Raw genomic sequence first — 25,061 nt, forward strand, 5'->3', positions numbered from 1 at the left:
TTCCTTTACAGGTAGTAATTCCTCACTCTCACTCCATTCCTACTTCTGTTGAAAGACCCCCAGTGGTTGATAGGGCTGACCATGAAGTTGTAGAACCACAGCTTCAATCCCAGGTCATAGAGCCAAATACAGAGTCACATTCTATCTCAACCTCTCCTCCACTGTCTAAAATGTTACCCAGAAGGTTAATAGGAAGTAGTGCATTGTTAAATGTGAGTGAACCCTCAGCTCTGCCTCCTCTAAAGAAAAGAAGAACTTATACTGAGGCATCTGAAAGCCCATCTTTGTCCTCCCAACAGGACATGGACTTTGAAATGACCAATGAACAGTTACTAGAGACATTCTCTCAACAGGATGAATCTATTAAAATTCGCCATAGGGCCATGGCATCTTGTACTGAGTCAAGCACAATTCCATTACTCACAATGGAACCATACATACCCACAGATGATACTCAGGACACAGAGCGAGGAGTGCACATAGAGTCTGTTACAGTGCCTGCCATAGTTACGGCAGAAGAGCAGTCACATGTTTCTGAGGGAAAATCTGACTCTCAGCCAACCTTAATAGAGTCATTTTCTCCCCTCCCAGATCAAACACCTCTGGCTCCCTCACGGGATTCTCCACTCGCAGATTTATCTGGAGAAAGTGGAGGGCAACTCGGTCAATCTATCCCTGAAGCAATTCAGACATCTATTTCACATGAAATGATAGGTTTCACTGAGGATCGGGACTCGCGAATTCCCATTGCACCACCACTGACCTCTCTTGAAGAGGCTAGGGTGATTTTAACTGCAGGTACAGAAGAACAGCAACAGGAAGACTCCTCACGAGCAATTATATTGAGAGAAACACAAGCACGTGAGGTGAGTGAACCAAACACGAGTGAAATTCAGGTGAGAGCACACACAGACACTGATACTGTAAACCTGTTAGCTCAAATTGCTGCTCTAAAAGAAGAACTTGCTAAAAGCCAAGCTGAAGCTCAAGTATTCAAAGCACAAGTGGTTGAACGGTCTTCTTCTTCCACCTCTGTCAACAATCAGCTGTCACTCATAAGGAATGATATCTCAGATCTCAAGAACGCTGTCACACCAAAGCTCAATTCCATTCAGGAAACTCCAACTTTATCAGCTGATGGCATTTCTAACTTCTGCTCTCTACATACAAGGATGACTTCTCTTGAAGATTTGGTTGAAATGAATCATTCACTGGATTCCTCTAGATTTCTGAAGATAGAGACAGGTATGGAACATCTGAATGAAGGGATGAAGCACCTGTACTACATGATCAAAAATTCTCACTGTCCCAATGAAGAACAAAGGACTTCCTTTGAAGGGCCGTCTGGTGGAGGCTCAGGCTCGGGAGGTGATGGAGGTCATGAAGGATCTAAGGGAAAGTCAGTAGAGGATCCCTCAACTAAGGGGGAGAAGAAAGGGAGTAGTGGAAAGGGGAAAGAAAAAGATACCTCTGCTGGGGACAAAGGAAAGGCTGATGATGTCTATTACAGTGGAGAACATGATGACTTTGATATTTTTGACATTCCCACTGAACCAGTCTTGGAAGATAAAGATGGTTTATTTGAAGCTGAAGAGGAAAGTGATTTTGGAGAATGGGAAGAGGAAGCTACAGTGGATCCTATCTTTGAGAAAGAGTTTCAGTAGCAGCAGTCAGAGATGAAAAGAAAAGAAGCTGAACTCAAAAAGGTCTCCCAGATCATTGACATGAGGAAAGACATACAAAGAACAGAAACTCTTCAAAAGCAACGTCTTCATGACATTAAGGCTCAAGAAAGGAGAAGAGATGTCAGACTGAAGATTGGTGAAAAATGGGATGAAGCTAGGAGAGTACTTGATATGCCTCAGCTGAGCACTAACAATGATAGACAGTTCCTACATCTTCTTGACAAGCTAGAAATCTCAAATCCTAACAATGACATGTACATGAATGTTATCAAGACTGAAGTCTCAAGGATCACAGCTGCTTTTGATAGATCCCTAAATGAGATGAGCATTTTTGTATATTGTCAGAGTGAAGGATCTTTCAAGGTGTCACTTCATCTGTTTGAGAATCGTTCTTTGTCAGAGATTTGGGTTCTTCTCAACAAGGTAAAAAGAAGCTCAGAATTGAATGAAGTTCTTCGAGAAAGGCTTAAAGAGTTTGCCAGCAGGGCTAGTCCTCAAGTGGTCAACAATCCTCATCAGGTGAGATTCTTTAAGTCTGATTGTCTTCAAATCTGTCAGCTAGATGTACAATCTCTTAAAGACTACTCAGCTAAGCATCTGGTCTGGATGGAACATCATTTAAGAACTGCTGGATACTCATCCATGTTGAAGACTCAAGCTGCTGATTTGATTCAAGCTTATTGTGAAAAGAATATTAAAAGGTACAATCAGATCAAGAATAAGCTGAAGTCAGTTGGAGTTCAACCAGTCAGACCAGCAAGCTTCACTTCAGAAAAGGATCGTGTCTTTGACAAAGAGTTACTTCAAGATTTAGAAGAAGGTGAAGTCAGAAGAGAAGACAACTGAAGTCAAATAGCTCAAAACTCAATGTAATATGATTAGAGCTTTATGAATCAAGATAGTCTAATGTAGTTATATGTTCAGGCTAGAGGAACATCTATCTTGTATTCACTTGTAAATTTCTTTTGGAATCTGGAAAATGTTAAATATAATCCAGAACTTTTCTGCTATTTACTTTGCATTACTGTTTATATCTTTTTCTTATTTATTAGTTGAGTTATCCTCTAGGTATTTGTTGTTATTGTCTAACAAGCAAATAGGGGGAGATTGAAAGGCATATGGCATAACCTATTTGTATATTCGAGGATATAACTCAACTCAAATAAGAATGTAATAAGTAAATAGTGGATCTATCGTCAGAGAGATCTCACAAAGTAACATATGTCAAAGGGTTAAGAAACATTATTCATCTACAGACTTGAAGACTTAGTTTACTGGAAGAAGCTCAAGAAATTGATCAAGCCTCAGTGATATAAATCAAGATTGTGGATTTAATCAAGTGACAGAGATCTCGTCAGGGTATCAATTAATTACAAGGATTTAATCTGAAGAAAATCAAGAGTATCAAGGTCAAGGCTTGAAGAAACGTCACGGAAGTTAGTCACTCATGAACCAGATAGTACATCGAGTGCCAACATTGAAGTGGTGGAATTGATTCATAATTGATAGTAATTTTCAGAAGATTTTCAGAAGAATGGTTGCTGCTCAAGATTAGTATTAATTCTCTATTAATTAATTAAGTCAAATAATTTAATTAAGAAAATAAATTATATCTGCAAAGATTAATTTATTGATTAATTAAATTAATTGATTAATTGAATTAATTGATTAATTAATTCAGAATTAATATTAAGGATTTTCAGAATTATTATTAGATTAAAATCTATTAATAATTCAGTAAGACAATGTGATTTGAACTACTATGACAATCGGTATGACAATTGATAGTCATACCGAAAGTCTTGCTAGTTCATTCTGATTGTCTTGCTAGCTATTGGGATTGTCTTGCTAGTTCAAGAGGATAGTCTCACCGAAAGTCCTACCAGTTCAAATGGATTGTCATACCAATTCATTTGATTGTCTTGCCGAAAGTCTTGCTGAGTAAACTGGATTGTTCTGTTTACTTAAACAACAAAAACACAGCAGAAGACATTCATGCAATAATTCAACAGAAAACACAAGTCAAGAACACAGCAGAAAACAAAGGCACAACATTTTATTTTTCATCTGCTTTATTCAAGATCAAAATTCTAGATTGAAAAGTTAAATCCAATCCACTAGAATTATTTATCTTGTTCTTGTGTATCAATCTAGCGGATTAAAATCCCTAGAACTTAATCTCAAATCACATTTAGCATTTGATCTTTTAATTGCAAAAATAGAAAAAGTTCATGTCGAATTTATTCTAGATTTGTAATAATTGATTTAAGATTAATCCCTTGTAACCGATACTGTAGTTGTAACACCTTTCAAGTTTAATAAAAGTTTTATTTAACTTGAATTTTGTTTCACATTTTCATTCCGCATTTTATTCGATTAAACGGTATTGTTTGCATTCAACCCCCCTTCTACAAACAAATTGGGACCTAACAGGGGGTAAGCCTGATCCTAAGGGGTTGGGTTATTCATTTAATATGCTTCCAGGAAAGCGGCCCTATGATCAATATTATGCTGGTGGTTCAAAGTTTGCCCGTGAAGCGGGTTGGAGAGCTCAATTGGGTGAGGAGATAGAGTCATCATAGTTGAAGGAATCATTGAAGAAGAGTTCGATGCAGTATAGGCGTCTTGCGAGGAGGATGGATGCGATGCATGACATCCATAGTCGTTTTACACACGATCTCACCCAGGCACTTGGGATTGCATTTAGAGCCACCGGAGTTAACATTCAGTGGCCAATATTTGGTGAGGACTCTGTGTATCCGCCTCCTGACACGCCTGACACTCCACCCTTGAGGGTGAAGATTCTGATTCAGAATAGGTATGCCTGATTCCTTACTATTACCTTCACTGAGGACAGTGAATATTTTAAGTTTGGGGGTAGTAGTTGAAGGAATATATTTGTGTGAGTCTCATATAGTTGCATGTTCATGATAGTTTAGTTCATATAATTGCATATTTTTCCATGTAGTTTTTTTTATTTATTTTGGTAGTTTTATGATATTTTTTTCATGTAGTTTCATGCATTTGCATTATAACATGACATGATCCCTTAGATAATTTTTACGATTGACTTGCGATATTGATGCTAGTGTAGTGATGTCGTGTTTAGAGATGTTAAGTCGTATTAAGTTGATTTGCATGCTAGAGACACTTGTATTTCACTAAGTCTTATAGGTTGCTAGAGTGCTAGATTATGATCATGATTTATTTATTTGTCGAGGTTTAATCGTTTGTTTGTATTAAGAATTTAGGGTATTCTCTTAATAATAAAAGACATGGATATTTAAAAATTGGAGAAATTGGATTTCATTTCTAGTTGTGTGGCTAGGTGTCCAATGGCTAATAGCCGGCTCATATTTTTATGAGTAGTCTAGGGTTAAATGAGATGGAGCGAAACACACTCATTCAGAATTTGTGAAAAGAAAAAAAAAGAAAAAAAAGGAAAAAAAAGAATAGGTGTTATGTATAATTGATCACGAGTTGGCTCTTTAGTACTCGAGTTATTAAGTTCTTAGGGGATTTTGTGCCTAGTGATATAAGGCTTTTATGGTCTTGGATCCGCTAACCTAACGCTCGCCACATGGGTGCTATTGTATAAGTCTTTTGTGGACCTCACTCATTGCACGATCAAATAAGAATACTTGTGTTGTTTTGTTGTGAATAAAAGCATGAATCCATATAAAACTCCAATATAAGAATTGAAGTGTTATAAGTTATTTTGAGTCTAGCTTTTTATTTTATTTATAACCTTGTGATTGCCTTGATGAGTAGTGAGTCATGATTATTGATCTAGTTGCGATAATATATCTGTAAGCATCTTCACACACACACCTCTCTAGTTTGTAAGTTTATTTGTATGATTTGATTGATCTTCATGCGAGTAACTGCATTTGTTGATATGTTGCTTGTTTATTGGTTGAGTTATTCTATTGGGATCATTGCATTCATATAGTTGCATTCATACATTTTTATTTTTTGTTCTTTGCGTCTGTTTATGCTTGAGGACAAGCATCGATTCAAGTTTGGGGGTATGTTGAGTGGAATTTATGACACTTATTTATGCTTAAATAAGCTTTGAATTGATGCATTTGTACTCAAGTTGTTAAGGGTTTTAATGTGTTTTCTAGTGTTTTTGCATTTTAGGCATTATTCAGGTAATCAAGTGAATTAGCATTGTTTTGGTGCTAATTTGGTGTCCAAGTGGTGTTGGAATAAAAGCTCGTGGAAAGCCGGCTCAAAGCAGCAAGATTTAAGAAGAAATCTGAGTTTTTCCCAGAAGGCGGTGTGCCCGCGCTGTGATAGCGCGCGGTCGCGCCGGGGTTCCAGAATTACAGCGCGCCCGCGCTGTGATAGCGCGCGACCACGCCGATGCCGAATTTAAGAATCATGTTTCTAATACAATTCTAAAAGGGAAGGCTTCCAGATTGTTGAGGGCTGCTATAAATATTCATATTAGGTCATTTTAATAAAGAAAAGGACCAGAGCGCAAGGAGAAGATGACAAGAGACCTTTAGCACAATTCAACAAAGGCGAAGACGATCTAGTTTATTCTTGTAAATCTTTGTTTTGAGTTATAATTTGGATGCTTGTTTCTTGTTTTGCTGAACCTATACTCTTATTTGTACTTGGTTTAATTATTCGTATAAAGACTACATTTTATATATCATGATTTTATCGGAACCCACGTTGATGATGAGTCCGATTATGGGCTAATTGTTATCGTAGGGTTCTAGCAGATTTATTTATGGATTTCTTTAGTTAAATTGTTTGATACCTTAGTATGTAGTGATTGTATGATATCCTAGTATTGGTTGTGCGTATTCGTCTTATGAGCGTCGCAAATTTATAAGATAGTGTGTTAATTCTTAATGAAGCGAAAATGAATTTAAGGATTTAGAACTTGCCATGCTAGCATAGGCTCATGTATTTATCATGCATGATTCATAGGTAATTTTAACCATCTTACTTTCCCTATGTAATTAAGATAGATAACTTGTGCTTAAACCATTATGTTGTCAAATTCTATAGACATATAGGGTCTCAATATAATTGGTGTATATTCAGCTTCCATCTCTTTTGTGGATGTCTGGTAGAATGATACTCGTGCAACGAAAGTTGGCGTTTATCAGTTTCGTGTTATCTGATCAGTATCATCACCATTGCATGCTAAGGTTAAGAATAATAAGGCTATTGAATGAAGTATTTAATGAAGTTAGAATCCCATGTTTGGCATATATATTAATTCAGTTAATCTTATTCTCATAGTTATAATTATTAGTTAATTCTTAGTTATAAACAATCTCAATTTGTTATTCGTCTTAGCATTGGATGATAACCTTATATTGTTGCTTAGATGCGTAAATTAAATAGTTAACCAATACAGTCTCTGTGGGAACGAACTAGAAAAGATTCTATACTACTTGTGAACTCGTATACTTGTGTGTATTATTAGCGCGTGTTTAGCGACTAACAACCCCCACCTTGGCTTTGTCCACCTCGAGACCCTTATTACAGACCTTATGCCTAAGAATAATGCCCTGTCGCACCATAAAATGACATTTTTCCCAGTTGAGAACCAGATTGGTCTTAACACACCTTTTATGAACGATGCCAAGATTTTGCAAGCATTCGTCAAAAGAATCACCAAACACAGAGAAATCATCCATGAACACCTCTACATTTTGACCAATCATGTCAGAAAAGATAGCCATCATGCATCTCTGAAATGTGGCAGGTGCACTACACAACCCAAAAGAAACTCTACGGAAAGCAAAAGTCCCAAATGGACAAGTGAAGGTAGTCTTTTCCTGAGCCTCTGGAGCAATGCAAATCTGATTATAAGCCGAATAGCCATCCAGAAGACAATACTACTCATGCCCAGCCAACCTATCGAGCATCTAATCAATGAACGGAAGAGGGAAGTGATCCTTCCTCGTGGCCTTGTTCAGCTTTCTGTAATCCATGCAAACTCTCCACCCCGTGACTGTTCGAGTAGGAATGAGCTCATTCTTCTCTTAACAATAATGGTGATACCTCCTTTCTTCGGCACACACTGAACTGGACTCACCCAAGAACTGTCAGAAATGGGATAGATGATCCCTGTATCTAGCCATTTGAGGATTTCTTTCTTCATAACTTCTTTCATGATTGGATTAAGCCTTCTTTGTTGCTCAACAGTAGGCTTGCTACCTTCTTCTAGCAGAATTTTATGCATACAATAAGAGGGGCTGATTCCCTTAATATTTGCTATAGTCCATCCAATTACCGACTTGAACTCTCTCAGAATTTGTAAGAGCTTTTCCTCATCACTACTTGAAAGGTCAGATGCAATAATAACAGGCAAAGTAGATGCATCACCTAAAAAAGCATACCTTAAGTGTTCAGGCAATGGTTTAAGCTCAAGTGTAGGAGCTTCCTCAATAGATGACTTGAGGCACTTTGGAGATTTGTTTAGCTCCTCCATTCCAAGAGATTCAAAAGGCATACCCAGCCTTCTCTTCCAGGGAGAAGCATTCAGATATTACAACTATTCATCACCTTCATCATCTTCACTATCTGAATTCCCCAACAAGGCCTTTTTAAGGCATCAAACATTAGCATTTAATCAAGTCCTGAAGTAACTACATAATAGACCAACTCCACCTTTAAGCATTTCTCATTTTCAGTGAGGAATTTCATGACATTGAAAACATTGAACGTCATATTCTGATCCAACACTCACATAGTAAGCTCACCCAAGATTCGACTAGTAGCCAAGAAAGGTCTTCCCAAGATTATGGGAATCTTCTAATCCTCCTCGAAATCAAGAATTACAAAATCAGTAGGAAATATAAGTTTTTCCACCTTGACCAAGACATCCTCCACAATGCCTCGTGGATACGTAATAGAACGATCGGCCAATTGCAAAGTCATATAAGTAGGCTTTGGATCAGGTAAGTCCAACTTCTTGAAGATTGACAAGGGCATCAGATTGATGCTAGCTCCCAAGTCACATAAATATTTGTCATATGATACCTTTCCAATGGTACAAGGGATAATGAAGCTTCTAGGTTCTTTAAGCTTCAGAGGCAACTTATGTTGCAGCATAGCACTACATTCCTCCGTGAGAGCAACTGTCTCTAAGTCATCAAGCTTCACTTTCCGAGAGAGAATACCCTTCATAAACTTCGCATAACTAGGAATCTATTCAAGAGCTTCAGCGAAAGGTATATTGATATGAAGTTTCTTAAACACCTCCAGAAACTTCTCAAATTGCTTATCCAGCTTTTTCTTCTACAGCCTCTTAGGAAAAGGCGGTGGAGGATAGATCTGTTTCTCCCCTGTATTACCCTTAGGAGGAGTATGTTCAACAGTAGTCTTCCTTGCTTCCATTTCTGCTTCCTTCTGCACTTCTTCTTCAGCCACAGCTTCTTCTTCCAAAACTTGAGATTTTTTGGGATTTGCAACCTTCCCAGACCTCAATTTGATTGCCTTGACTTGCTCTTTAGCTTCTTTCTTTCCTGGCACTACAATGTCACTAGGGAGTGTACCAGGTTAAAGATTGAGCAAGGCATTAGCAATTTGCCCAATTTGATTCTCCAAGGTCTTAATAGACACCGCTTGGCTTTTGGACATGAGCCTCAACTCCTCAAATTCAGATTTTTCATTAGATTGTTGCAGCTGGAGTTGTTGTCTTGGTGCATATTGTGGTTGATGAAAACCAGGAGGGTTGTATTGCTTTACTGCATATGGCTGATAAGGCTGTTGAACCGCATTCTGAGTGTTGCTCCATCTAAAGTTAGGATGATTGCGGTTATTTGGATGATAGGTGGCTGGTACTGGTTACTGCGACCTCTGAAAGTTGCTCACGAACTGAGCTTATTCACTAGAAATAGCACATTGATCAGTGATCAGTCTCATGCGCTCCAGTACAAAGCTCACAGACATTAGTGATCTGATTAACTCCATAATTAGCCAAAGAATCTACCTTCATCGTCAAAGCCTGAAGCTGAGCAGCTATAGAAGTAGTTGTATCAACTTCCAAAATTCCTGCTACCTTGCCTTGAGATAGCCTCTGAGTTGGGTTCTGGTATTCATTCGAAACCATCAGTTCAATCAATTCATAAGCTTTATCATAGCTTTTAGCCCACAAGGCTCCTCCTGATGCTGCAACAAGCATGGGTCTAGAGATTGGACCCAACCCATTGTAAAAGCAGTTAATGATCGTCCAGTTGGGCATCCCATGATGAGGCACTTTCTAAGCATCTCCTTGTAATGATCCCAAGCCTCACATAAAGATTCTCCAGATTGCTGAGCGAATTGAGTAAGTGTGTTTCTGATCGTAGCAGTCTTCGCCATAGGAAAGAATTTAGTTAGGCACTTTTGAGCAAGATCCTCCCACTTGGTGATAGACCCTGGTGGTAGAGAATGTAACCAGCACTTAGCTTTATCCCGCAGAGAGAATGGGAAAAGCCTCAATTTAATAGTATCTTCAGAAACTCTATTGAACTTGAAAGTGTCACAGATCTTGATGAAATCTCTGATGTGCATGTTGGGGTCTTCTGTCGGAGAACCCCCAAACTGAACTGAGTTCTGTATCATCTGAATCGTGCTCGACTTGATCTCAAAGTTGTTCGCCGAGATGGTCCGTCTGATAATGCAAGACTGAATATCATTAATCTTCGGTTGAGAGTAATCCATCAAAGCCTTCATATTCGCTTCTGGTTCTCTCATTGCAATAAGAGCTTCTTCTTAAACTTTCTCCTCGATGAGAACTTCCTCAACTACTACAACTTCTTCCTTAGCTTGATCCAGTGTTCTCTTACGAGACTGAGAACGCGTATGCATACACGCTCGCTAGAGTACCTGAAACACGATAAGGAAATAAGTAAGTAACAATGTCCGAGTCACTGAACTTTAACGACCACTGATGATAAATACATAAACTAAAAATTAACACCGAGTCCCCGGCAGCGGCACCAAAAACTTATTAGGGCTAGAACACGCGCTAATATTCATGCAAGTATACGCGATCGCAAGTAATATAGAATTATTTCTAGTTCGTTCCCACAGAGATTGGTTTAGGTTAATTTCAATCAATGTACCTATGCAACAATGGTATGCTTATTATTAAATGCTAAGACGATTAACAAATTGAGATTTTTTGTAACTAAGATTATTAACTAACATGAAATTAAACTAAGAGGATAAAAGGTTGATTTATTATATAACACAAATATGGGATACCATACTTCATTCAATAGCCTTTTTGTTTTTAACCTTAGCATGCAATGGTGATGACACTAATCAGATAACACGAAAATGATAAACGCCAACTTTCGATGTACGTATACCATACTATCAAACATCCACAAAAGAGATAGAAGCTGAATAGACTCCAATTATATTGAGACCCTATATGTCTATAGAATTTAACAATGTAACGGTTTAATGCACAAGTTACCTATCTTGATTACATAGGGCAAGTAAGATGGTTAAAATTACCTATGAATCATGCATATCAAATACATGAACCTATGCTAGTATGGCAAGTTCTAAATCCCTAAATTCACTTTCGCTTCATTAGAGATTAACACGCTATCTTATAAGTTCGCGACGCTCATAAGACGAATAAGCACAACCAATACTAGGATATCATACAATCACCACACACTAAGGTATCGAAATAATTTAACTAAAGAAATCCACAAGTAAATCCGCTAGAACCCCATGATAACGATTAGCCCATAATCGGACTCATCATTAATGTGGGTTCCGATAAAAGCATAGTATAATAAACATAGTCTTTATACTGAATAAATAATAAAACTAAGTACGAAACAAGAGTATAGGTTCACAAGTAAAAAAACTAGCATCCAAAGTTGCAAATTAAAATAAATAATCATAAGTATAAACTAGATCCTCTTCGCCTTGGTTAAATTGTGCTAAACGGTCTTCTTACGCCTTTTCCTTAAGCTTTGGTACGTCTTGTTATGAAACACAATCATAAGTTATGTTTATATATGCTGTAGAATCAACCAGGGCTTCAAACTCTCAAAATCCAAGTAGAAACAGAATTCTGCTATCCTGACCTGGCGCGGGCACGCGCTTCATCAGCGCGGGCGCGCTGCAAATATGCATCCCAGCGCGGCCGTGCGCTACTACAGCATGGACGTACCGACTCTATGGAGAAAATCATAATTTCTGCTTTTCTTGCTGGTTTGAGTTGGTCTTTTCACGAGCAATCTTCTTGACACCATCCTAACACCAAATTAGCATAAAAATAATGCCAAATCACCCGAATCCCTGAAATAAGCGTGAAATGCAAAAATACTGCCAAAACATATTAAATACACAAATAACTTGAGTACAAAACATTAAATCAGGCCTTTATATAGCATTATATGTGGACATAAATACCACTTAACACAAATCCCCTCCAATTCAACTGGAGGTTCCCACCACAAGTGGAGAACAACACCCTGTCATAACCACAGAGTAATATAAGAGTAAAATTGTGACTCCTATCACAGGTGGTTCTATCACAATATCTCCTTCTCACCCATCCAACCAACCTTCCACTTCTCAACCACAAGAACCTCACCCCATCTCCCAATGGATACAAGAAGTTGCACCTCCATCTTCTACAGTAGATGATCTCATGGTTGACCAACTTAGTAGCCTTGCTCCAATTTCACAGCAGCTTCTCACATCCAACATGTCAAATCAAGACTACCAAGCCATCATGCTATCCTACCAGACAGATGTTGAAGAATAATAGGCTAAGATTATTGATGAAGCTGGTCAGGATGCAAATTGTGATGCATGGCTGGATAAGGAATTCTTAATTAAAATGGATGATGTGCTAGCTAAGTTCAGGGAAGAGTATCTAACCATCTTGGGGAGCAATGCTAGATCCTTATCCCCATATGAAGTATATGATGAAGTAAATGAAATATACAAGGCTCAAATCAAGGCTTTCCATAACTTTGGAAAAGCACTTCAAATTACTCTTACTGGGCATCAGGACAAGATAATGAAGATGGTTAGAGAAAAGATGGATCAAATCATTCCCTCACAGACAAAGATCAAGAACAAATTCACAACCTTTGTTGATCAAATGTCTATGTATGATTTAAGTGGAGTGGAAACAAGTGTCAAGAATCTAAGAACCTCATTTGTAGCTCTGCATGAGCAAGTTCAAAAACATATCACTCCAATGACTCAAGACTGAAGCTGGATCAAATGCTTTCAAGCAGATACACTCCTTCAGCCTTGCTCATGGAAGAAGTTAAGAAAGCTGTGCAGGATACTTTTGGGGTCTCTACTTCCTCCACGTCTCAATCCTCATCAACCATGCAAATTCAATAACTTCAACAGCAAGTGTCTTCTCTCCAAAGCTCAAATCTCACTAAGTGAACAAGTACAAGCTCTCACATCTTTAGTGCAAAGTCAACAAACTGACATCAAAACCTTGGTAGACTCTCACAAGCATTTCCAAATACAAAATTATGTAGCTTTGGGAGCCATCATGGAGAAGCTCAACATACCATTGCCCTCATTTCCTGAAGCTGTAAGGCCAGAAATACCAACTCCCTTCTCATGCCTATTCCCAAGACTAAGGGAAAGATTGAAGCTAGGATTCAACAATCCAAGGATGCCGGTAAATCTAAATCTAAGGAGCCTACATCAACTCAGCATGGCCAAAGTTCTTCACAATCTCAAAAACTCCAAGATGTAGGAAAAGACAGACTCATCAAGGCTGCAGAAGATTTAAATCAAGATCAAGAATTCAGTGAACTTCTTATAATCCTGAGGATGTCTCTTCAAAATAACTACATCACCTACAAAAGAGCATTGGCCAAGAACATCAACTCCATTAGGGCAGTGGTTGTGAGAATTGATAATTATTTGGAGAAGAGAATTGTTGTGAAAATTAATGATGCTGGTGTAGACAAATGTCTCCAGGTATCTCTTCCAAATCTTAGAACCTTAAGAGCATCTGAGCTGGATGTAGTGATTGATAAGGTACATGTGGTCATCACAGAGGACACCCAATTGCTTCATGAACTCAAAAAGGCTCAAATAGATATTTTTTCTGAAGCTTATCTATATCCAAGCAATGGGGTGGCTTACATCTGTTCTTAAACCAAGAAATGCAAGATCTTCAATGTTCCCAAGAACAGTGTTAGAGGTAATATGAGGCTGGTTATGACACTTCAATCTGATTTGAAATACAAAAAGAACAAGAAAATTGAAGATGAAGAAATGATTAGAATCCTTGAAAGGTATCTTGTAAATGCTGACACTATGTTGCCAACCTCACAATTTAATTTAATAAGTGACAAGGATGGTGATTAGCAAAAACCTCCTGGCTCAAATCCAAGTCAATCTTCAAAAGCAACTGACAACAAGGATAAGAAGAAAGAGGAAAGTAAAACAGATGAGAAGAGGAAGGAAGATGAGAAGAAGAAAGGAGATAAAAGGAGAAAGAAGAAGAAGAAAGATGGTTCAGGACCACGAAAATGATCCCTACCAATCCAAAAAACCAAGCGCAACCCACTAAACCTTTTGGCTCAAACACTCAACCATCTTTCACCTCAAAGCCAAAATTCTTCTATAAGCCAACTGCAAACTCTCTTCTCAAAATCCCAATCACTACCTGCCAAACTAGCCTAAAGAAAATCTTAAACCTACCTTCATTTGAACCACCAACCAAGATCCACTTTAAATCTGTTGGGAGAGAAACAAAGCAACTGCAAGTTACTGAAAGGTTTGTGGCGCCCCAAAATCCGGGGTCAGGGATCTAGGAGGCCATATCAACCTGAATCATGTTTAACACTTATCTTCTACAACAATATATAAATACTCACACATTTATGACCCCACACTTATCAACTCACACATACTTAAAGGTTATTGTCTTCGAAACGAACCATTAATTACTAGAGTGTATCAATCCATAAAGTGATAATTATTACAACCCAAAAGTAATTAAGTCTTACCACAGAAGTAACCTTTAAGTAAGGTTAATCCATCGGCCAAATATACTTTTCTTATTTATTATCTTACATAAGTCATACTTGTAAATAAGCCCGACTAAAAATAACTGAAAACCAATTTATTCGGTCCACCTGGGGTACAACACCAAACATCCTACAGAACAGCTGGCCGTTTCCTACCCGTTTCATGGCCGTGAGTTTCATGATAGGAATCTTGATTTACTGTTGTGTTGTGTCAATTTAAGAAAACAAGTGTGAGCTATAATGCCTAGCATAATAGTGTACAGCATGAAAAGACTATATGAGAAATTTATGAAAGATTCCATATACGCTAAGTAAGTTTATTTAAAATAGGTTTCCTCGATGATACACACCTTTTTTTGAAAGCAATTATTTGTTAACTTGTTTTCCTTCAAATACCTTAATGGTAAACCCAGCACCTAGGCTTGGGTTACGATATTGCATCACATTTCCAATTGAAAGAATTTAGGACATTCATTGGAGCCACCGCTTACGATGATTAGTTGTAAGACGGAAATAAGTAACCTTTTCTACTAGTAGGAGGATGACTTCCAAACTCCTTGTTATCACCTTGGACGCATACGGGCTATGTGTCCCATTTTTGGTATACACACACTTCGCAGGTCCTAAGGTACACATAGTACCATCTCCCACGGTACTCGCAGTCTCCCCAATACATGAAGTACTGATCTCTACCCCTCCTTTGTCCTTTAAGAAATCCTATCATATCTTAAGAACTCGAACCACATTGAATTACTCCAAGCATTTTTCTTGTTGATATGCACATCTCATATCATGTGTATATATATATGTACTTCCGAGAATTTTCGGAGGAAGTACTAAGTAATGTGAGTTGACCGTTGTCAACAGATAGATAAATAAGGGGGAGTTTCTTTTAAAACTATACTTAAATATTTAAAATATGTCGAGATAATAGGGCTGAGCATTTGGTCGGTTCGGTCCAAAAACGGACCGAACTGAATAGACCGAAAAACCGAATAGTCATTTTTTCTTGGACCGAACCGGACCGAAGTTATATTATGGACCGGACCGAACTGAACCGAAATAATTCGGTTCGGTCCGGTTTTGGACCGAATAGACCGAAAAAAATTTCAAAAAGAAAATTGCATTAAAAATTAAATCATAAATTATAAAATTTAAAATATAATTAAAGTATTGTGCTATGTAGAGTTCTAATAGTCCATGAATATAATTAAAAATTAAAAATTATGATTATAATTTTTAAGATATATGTAAAATGTATATAATATGAAAATATAGCCTTTTTTATTTGGTCTATTCGGTCTATTCGGTCCGGACCAAAATATTTGTTAAAAGAACCGAACCGAACCGAATTATATTTCGGTCTATTCGGTCCGGACCGAATAGACCGAATTTCTGAAAAAATTAGGACCGAACCGAACCGAATTAGCACGGTTCGGTTCGGTTTTTCGGTTTCAGTTCAGTTTTGCTCAGCCCTACGAGATAATATTCTTCGATGATCTGAAAGTATTAATATGATTTTCTGAAACTCAGAAAATATTTTTCAATTAGATTTTATGATTTTTGAATCACAATAAATTATTTAATAAATATTTAATAATTAAATAATAATTATTAAATAATTAAACCTCGAATAATTATATTTTAAAATAATATTTGAGATTATATTTCTTAACCAATTTATGTTTCAATAATTAAAGTAATCTTTAATAGATATAGGTAATCGAGTTTAAAATAAATAATTGTTGGAGAATACTTCTCCTATTTAAAATGAATATCCAAAATAATATCCATTGTTCGAGTGATTAAATATAGTTGAGGGAATACGATCTTTGGATAGCGTTTTAAAAATATTTGAGTTATTTAATACTTCGCAAGTGGACATCGGGTCCCTTGGAATAAAATAAGTACGAACTTTTTATCGTCCAAAACATCACCAGAATGATTCTCAGGTTTTTGTTTTAAAAATCCGACCAACTCTCGGTCTTATGATTCATACATCACGCTTATGGTAGCGCTAAAATATTCTACGATATATATATCGTAACATGATCGCTATTGATGCGAAAAATTAAAATGCTATTCTCATGGCAAGCGTGGCATTTATACAAAAGATAGTAAAACAATCTTTTCACAACACAATAGTATATGGAGTTGGGTTCGTAAACTTTCCCGGGTACTTTGAGGTGGAGGATACTCTAGGGTCTGCTCGGAAATCTATAATCAAAAACATGTATCGTTTCGTTAGATCCCATTCTTATTTATGGTGACTCGTACATGCGCGCCACTTATTAATCATTCTCGTAATTCATTTTACTCTTATTACTCCTTTAAGCACAAGTATTTGTCACGTTCACTTTCTTTTCGAAATTCTTTATGTTCATTTATGCCTTTTACACTTCGATCCTCGGCTCCGCTTACGATTCTTAATGGTTTCCTAATCGCGCGGTCTCGGCTCCGACATTTTTATAAAATTGAAAAATTCATAGTTTTACTTGAAATTTTTATATCAGTTAATAAGCTCTATTTCTTACTCTCTGTAAAACGTTCATGATTTTTGAATATTTTTAAGTCGATCATTTCTATTTCCAAAGTTCGTAATTTGAAGCAATTTTTATCGCGTAACTCACTTTTACTAAAACGGTCAAAGCTTTTGATCCATAAATCGAAATAAAGAGATTCAAGTGCCTAAACGTTACTTATAAATTTTTTTATCATAATAAAGTTTTACTTTTCAAGAAACTACAGTTTATACATTCAAGAACTTCTGCAGAAACTTTAAGTTGTGTTTTGTTCGTTTTAATGAGATTACGATTACGATACGAGTTTCGTTTACGCCTTAAATCATTAATCAACCATCAACAACCACCATATCATCATATAAACACTAAATCGTCTCAATAACATCATGTTCTTGAGACAACAATCATCAACTTTAATACTAACTAACTAAACATCAAGATAATAGTAAATTAACTACTAGAACTAGGTTTATAGCTAAGATCTCAAAAATTCTTGAAACTTAAACCGTAAACAAAGCTTGGTCAAAGATTTATACCTTTATTGCAAGCTTGTGATGTGTTCTTATTGATGCTGGAGTCTTGGGGATTCTTGGTTGAGTTTAAGGAACCTAGATCAAGCCATATAAACCAAGAAACCAAGTAGAGTTACTATTTTATTACTATTCATTATCACTTTTTATAAATTTATTTCACCCATAAAACCTTAATAGAGTGATCTCAAAAATTTATCTTACCTTATTTTAGGATGTATGAAGCTTGGGATTTAATTCTGGAATTTTTCCATGGATAGAAGTTGGTGTTTTGAATTTGATTTCTGCTCCTTTTTTGTTTTGGCCGAATGGGAGCTTCAAGGGAGAGAGAGAGAGAGAGAGAGAGAGAGAGAGAGTTTTGTGTTGTGTTCTTGGATGCTTCTTGGATAAGTGATGTGCTTATGTGTGTATATCAACCTAGATATGCATATCTTAGTACATATCTTGCTAGCTTGCAAAATTTCAAAGCTAGATTACTAGCTAAGTACTCCCTTTCACTATTCATGGTTACTATTTGCTAGCTTAGGTTATCATTCCTATTTAGTTAGGATACTATTTGGTTACTAAACATGGTTAGTTTCTTACTCTAATTAGCTTGTATGGTTAGATTGGCTTGATACGTTTATTTATTCGTTACGCGTTCGCTCGGTTGCTTATTCATTTTCGTAATAAACTCTCGTAAACGGTTCGTGGTGTAAATAATTTCTTATACGTTCTTTACGTTTTGAAGTCTCGTACTTGTATTTAAATTTGTAGGATTTTAAATTTGTAATTATATTGTGATTCTCGTAATCCTTGACAGTTCGTAGATACAATCATTTTTCAAAGTTCATTTTCTTCGAAAACTAATAGCATTTACATACACTCATTTGGTACGTATAATCATGTTATCGACTCGGAAACTTAATTTCTCATGCACAACATAGTGTGGGCTAAAAAGTTTTCCCCGATTGTCAGGGTTACTATTCATTAATCATTTTACAAAGTCTCAAAAATTCGAGTTACTACAGTCTTCCCCTCTAAAAAGGATTCCTTCTCGGAATTAATTAGAAAATAGGTGGGGATATCTATTCTTCATTGCGTCTTCTAGTTGCCAAGTTGACTCTTCAACATTCTGATTTCTCCACAAGATTCTGACTAGCTTCACACTCTTGTTTCTCAGCACTTGTTCTTTCTGGTCCATCACTGTTAATGGTTGCTCAACGTAGGTCAAGTCTGGTTGTAAGTCTACCTGCTCATACTCTATCACTTGTCACGCATCGGCATGGTATTTCCTTAGCATGGACACATGGAACACGTTGTGCACTTGTTGCAGATTAGGAGGTAAGGCGAGCTCGTGAGCTTGAGGTCCTATTCTCCTCAAGATTTTAAAGGGTCCTAAGAATCTGGGACTTAGTTTTCCTTTCTTCCCAAATCTCATCACTCCTTTCCATGGAGATACTTTCAACAGTAGTGAATCTCCTACTTCATACTCTCTATCTTTCCTGGTCTGGTCGGCGTACTTCTTATGTCTGTCTTGAGCCAGTACCAGCCTCTTTCTAATGAGTTCCACCATCTCTCTGGTTTGCTGGACTAATTCGGGTCCTATTATTTTATGTTCTCCAACCTCATCCCAACAAAAGGGAGAGCGGAATCTTCTTCCGTAAAGAGCTTCATACAGAGGCATCCCTATGTTAGAGTGATAGCTATTGTTGTAGGAAAACTCGATCATGGGTAAGTAGTCATTCCAGTTTCCTTCAAAGTTAATGGCACATACTCGCAAAATATCTTCTAGGGTCTGGATGGTCCTTTCGCTTTGCCCATCTATTTGGGGGTGGTAAGCGGTACTCATATTCAGTCTAGTGCCTACACACTCTTGGAAGCTTCTCCAAAATCGGGAGTTAAACCTTGGATTTTTATCTAACACTATGGCAACGGGAACGTCGTGCCTTGCCACGATTTCTTTCAGGTAAATATCCACTAACTTATCTACGGTGTAACTTTCGTTGATTGGAAGGAAGTGCGCGGACTTGGCAGTCTATCTATGATAACCCATATGGCATCGTGATTGGTTTTAGTCCTTGGTAGGCCTGTCACAAAACCTATGGCTATATGCTCCCATTTCCATTCCGAAATTTCCAGGGGCCGTAATAGTCCACTCGGTCGCTGATGTTCAGCCTTCACTCTATGGCATGTCAAGCATTTGCTGACCCAATCTGCTACTTCTCTTTTCATGTTAGGCTACCAATAATATTTCTTAAGGTCACGGTATACTTCTGTACTTCCTGAGTGGATTGAATACCCGGAACTGTGCCCTTCGTGTAGCAACTCGTCTCTTAGTTCTGGCATATTTGGAACCCAAATCCGGGATGCATACCTCATGATCCCTCTCTCATCTTTCTCGCATCTGACCTCCTCACCGGTCAATATTTCTCTTTCTTCATTCATCTTCTTTTCCTGACACACTCGTATCTTTTCAGCTAGTTCTGGTACTAACTTGATCTCAAATAGTCCTTCTGATCCCTTACCGATTATTCTTACATTGATCTCCATCTTTTCGAATTTCTTAACTAACTCCTCATATGTCATTATCATTTTGAGTCTCTCCTTCCTACTGAGGGCGTCAGCCACCACATTGGCTTTACCCGGGTGATACATAATTTTGAAAGGAATATGTCCTAAGTCCAATCGTGTATTAGGATTTAGGAATAACTTTTATGTAATCTGTTTTGATTTCATTGATATTAATAAAGACTTGTTTTGTTTTTATTACGGGCTCTATCTATTTAAGTGTTTAAATAAGATATACCATAGTTTAGAGTAAAGCTTTTTATGGATTATGATGAGATCATAATAGTGAGACCTAAAAAGATGATAACTCTAAACTTAAATAGTTCCTGGTCATAGGATTACTAACTGGTAATTAATAATCCGCAAAGATCGGTACATACTATGTTTGCTTCATTATGAAGGATGTCTGTTCTCATAGACATTTGTGTGGTGACACTATAGCTAGTATGTAGGTACTTATTATAGAATAAGTTCACTGAACATGACTCGCCCAGCTGAACAACTGATGGAGTTCACTCACGTGTCAGCAGTTGTTCGCTTAGTGATAGTTGTACAAGTATCCTTAGACTTGAGGTCATCATAGTCATCTTGTGTACACTGAACTATGCTTTGGTTTAGTTCTTAGTCTCCAGGGACAATTATTAGGGCTCTTCTGGGTATAGGAATTTGTACACGAAGATAGTGTATGATCAATAAAGGATCTACCCCTTCCAGTGAAGGAAGCGAATGTTCAAGGCTGATCCACTTATGCTAGTTCAGGAATCTCTGGCCAGAGTGAATGAAATTAGAAAGGAGTTTCTAATTTGCATAGAACTACGCATAGTAAATGGTAAGCAAGTGATTGAATTAGATAGGCTTGACACGAGATCCATGCCTTGTATTTAATCAGGACATTGTAGGGTAGAAGGAGTTTATTGTACGGTAACTATTCACTGACAGGTTCTTGGTATTCTAAGCAGTGAATTCATATTATCCGGATAGTCGCGATATGTTGAGAAGCATCACTCACGATGTAGAATAAATGTGATTAATTAATTAATCATATTTAATAAATTAGAGAATTTATATAAATAATGATAAAATAGTTTTATTATTATTTATTTCTACTACCGGCTTAATATTGAACCTACAGGGTCACACCATAAAAAGAGAATGATTTAATGGTGGAGGAATTAATTAATAATGGCTAATAATTATTTATTTATGAAATAAATAATTAATTGGCAAATTTAATAATTGATTAAATGAGATTTAATTGATTATAAATTAATTAAGAAAAGTTCTTAATATTATTAATTAATGATTTAATTTTTGGAAATTAAATCAAGAGAGAGAATTATTTCTAAAGTGTTTAGAAAAAGGATTAATAATTAAAAGGTGTTTTAATTATTAATGAGAATAATAAATGGGATAATAATAATATTATTTATGGGAAAATTTCAGCTGAAAATTTTGCCTATAAATATACTATTATAGACCCTATTTTATTCTAACCCCATCGAACCCGAAAACCCAAAAAGTTTGGAAAACCCAATTCTCTCCACCTCCTTCCTCCTCCTTAACATCGTTTTCTTGGTGGATACCGGTGGAGTGCTTCACACTTGAGGAGCAACTGCTAAGGATCTCTAATCGTTGTCTCCGAATTATTTTTAAAGGTTAGATTCGATCCCTCGAATTTTTATTCACGATTTATATGCTTTTATTTGGATTTTGTATGTGTAAAAGTGTTTTTCCACGCCCCGCTGCGTTTAAAAATCCAACAAATTTCACAATCGCAGTCCTTAATCAGCTCTAACCATCTCCTATGTCTCATGTTTAATTCCTTCTAAGTAAAAATATACTTGAGGCTCTTATGGTCTGTGTAAATCTCATATTTTCACCGTACAAGTAGTGCCTCCAAATTTTCAGGGCAAACACTTTGGCTGCTAATTCTAGATCTTGGGTCGGGTACCTGATCTCATATTCTTTCAACTGCCAAGAGGCATAGACAATAATCTTTCCATGTTGCATAAGCACACATCCTAGCCCCTTATGCGAGGCATCTCTGTATATCACAAACTCTCCCTTTCCATCGGGAAGTGCGAGCACTGATGCTGACACCAGTCTCCTTTTCAGCTCTTGAAAGCTTTCAACACATTTCTCTGTCCACACAAACTTTTCTGTTTTCCGGGTTAGCCTAGTCAATGGGCCGGCTATCTTGGCAAAGTCTTGCACGAATCTCCGATAGTATCCTGCTAAACCCACAAAACTCCTAACCTCGGTTGGGGTAGTCAGTATTTCCCAGTTGGACACCGCTTCTATCTTGGTGGGATCGACTAGAACTCCTTTGGTACTTACTACATGCCCTAAGAACTGAACCTCCTTTAATTAAAACTCGCATTTCGAGAACTTCGCATATAACTTCTCATTCCTCAAGATTTCTAAGACTATCCTAAAATATTCTTCATGTTCTTGCTCTGTCTTTGAGTAGATTAGAATATCATCTATGAAAACTATCACACATATATCTAGGTACTTCTTGAACACTCTGTTCATCAAATCTATAAAGGCTGCAGGTGCATTGGTTAGCCCAAACGACATAACTAAGAACTCATAATGTCCATACCTAGTGCGAAAGGCGGTCTTTGGTATATCCTCAGGTTTAATTTTCAACTGGTGATATCTCGTCCTCCAATCTATTTTGGAAAAGTGTGCAGCACCTTTGAGCTGGTCGAATAGGTCGTCAATCCTAGGGAGAGGGTGCCTATTCTTGATAGTCAGCTTATTCAACTCTCGATAATCTATGCATAACCTCATACTACCATCCTTTTTCTTTACAAACAGTACTGGTGCACCCCATGGTGACACACTGGGTCTTATCATCCCGTTATCTAATAATTCCTGTAGTTGAGAAGCTAGTTCCTTCATCTCAACTAGGGCCAGTCTATAAGGTGCCTAATATACTGGTGTCGTTCATGGTGCTAACTCTATAGCGAATTCTATTTCTTTGTCGGGTGGCAATCCTGGTAAGTTCTCTGGAAACACATCTTCGAATTCATTTACTATGGGTATGTCCTGTATGTTGGGAACTTCCTTCTTAGTATCCATCACATAAGCCAAGTAGGCCTCGTAACCTTTCTTTAACAATCTCTTAGCCTGAATCATGGTTAGAAATTTCTAGGTCTGTCGTTGACCTTATACACTATTTCTTTTCCATTTTGCACTCTTATCCTTACCTTCTTTCTCTCATAATCTTTCTGCGCTCCATTACTGGATAACCAGTCCATTCCTAAGATCACATCGAATTCTCCTAACACAAATGGGATTAAGTCAACCTCAAAGACTTTCCCTTGTAGTTTCAACTTGTATTTACGGTGTACTTGATTTACAGGAATTATTTCTCGGTTCGTTATTTCCACTTGTAGTACCTCAAGTAAGGGTACAACGTTAAGATTTAACTTCTTAGAAAACTTTTGAGATATAAAAGACTTGGTCGCTCCGGAATCAAATAAAATATTTACAGGTTTAGAATTTAACAAAAGGGTACCTGCTATCACATCAGTATTCCGGACAGCTTCCTGAACGGTCATGTTGAAAGTCCAGCAGCTGGGGGCCGGTTGGAAGCGGCTCTGCTCATTCCAGAAGCCTGAGGTCTTAGCGTGGGGAAAACTTTCTTCATATGACCTATATTTCCACACTGGAAACATGTCAATCCTGGCCGGGGGCAATTTGGGGCAAGGTGTCCGGGTTGTTTGCATTTGAAGCACTTCCGAGGGGCTCTAGCCTGGACACACACTCCCTGGTGTCTCTTTCTGCATGTTCAACATTCTGGTATAGGTGCATGGTTTGGCTATGAAATGTCACCCTATATGGTCCACCGCCCTGGCCAACGCTCTCACTTCGGGCCTTTCTAAATCCGGGGCCTCTTGCAGGTTGGGACACTACTCCCCTGACAAACCTGCTCGGAAGGCTCTTGTTCCCGGTTCCTCCTCCTCCTTGACTTCCTATCTTCCTTTTTCTATTTTCCTTCTCCTTCAAACTTTGTTCACTACCTACTTCAATAATTGATGCTTTCTGCACCAAGGTGGTATAATCTGTCAGTTCTAACACCGCTAATCGGTTCTGGATCCACTGTTTCAGACCAAGCTGAAACCTTCGTGATTTCTTCTCTTCGGTATTCACAAATTCAAGTACAAATCATGACAATGCAGTAAACTTGGCCTTATACTCCGCCACCATCATTTTATCCTATTTCAGCTCTAGAAACTTAATCTCCATCTGGGTCTCCATAAACCTAGGGAAGTACTAGTCTAAGAACAATCGGGTAAATCTATCCCATGGAATTACAATATCAGTCTCGAGGTTACGTTTAGACTCCCACCAGTAGTTAGCTTCCCCCTTCAACATGTAAGAGGCAAAGATGGTCTTGTGTCGCTCTTCAACACCTAGTATCTCGAAGGACTTTTCTATTTCCTTAAGCCAGGCCCGTGCCTCAACGGGGTCGACATATCCTAGAAACTTTGGGGGTTTGAGAGATTTGAATGCTTTGAAGGCAGTGGAAACAGTCTGTTGATAACATATGGCTGTGGTGGAATGGGATGTTGGTTCAGATTGGCCCTTAAAAGTTCCATAAATTCATTCATGGGGTTCCCTCCCTAATCGGTATCCTCAGCTTCTTATTCTACATATTCTTCTTCAGCATACTCATTATAGTCCAGGTCTTCTTCACTTTCCTCATTCACTATGTGATCAGGTCCATTTTGTTGTTGGTTGACAGATTCTGCGAGCTGG

The 25,061-nt window shown here is 37.6% G+C and overlaps 1 non-coding gene across 1 annotated transcript; it reads left to right on the forward strand.

The window, feature by feature from the left end:
* Nucleotides 1–9,901: 9,901 nt before the first annotated feature.
* LOC141721962 (small nucleolar RNA R71) lies at nucleotides 9,902–10,007 on the forward strand. The gene has a single exon (XR_012575002.1). It is a non-coding gene; the product is annotated as a small nucleolar RNA R71 (small nucleolar RNA).
* The last annotated feature ends 15,054 nt before the right edge of the window (nucleotides 10,008–25,061 follow it).

This window comes from Apium graveolens, chromosome 4 (assembly GCF_009905375.1).
Source record: "Apium graveolens cultivar Ventura chromosome 4, ASM990537v1, whole genome shotgun sequence".
Taxonomy (NCBI): Eukaryota; Viridiplantae; Streptophyta; class Magnoliopsida; order Apiales; family Apiaceae; genus Apium; species Apium graveolens.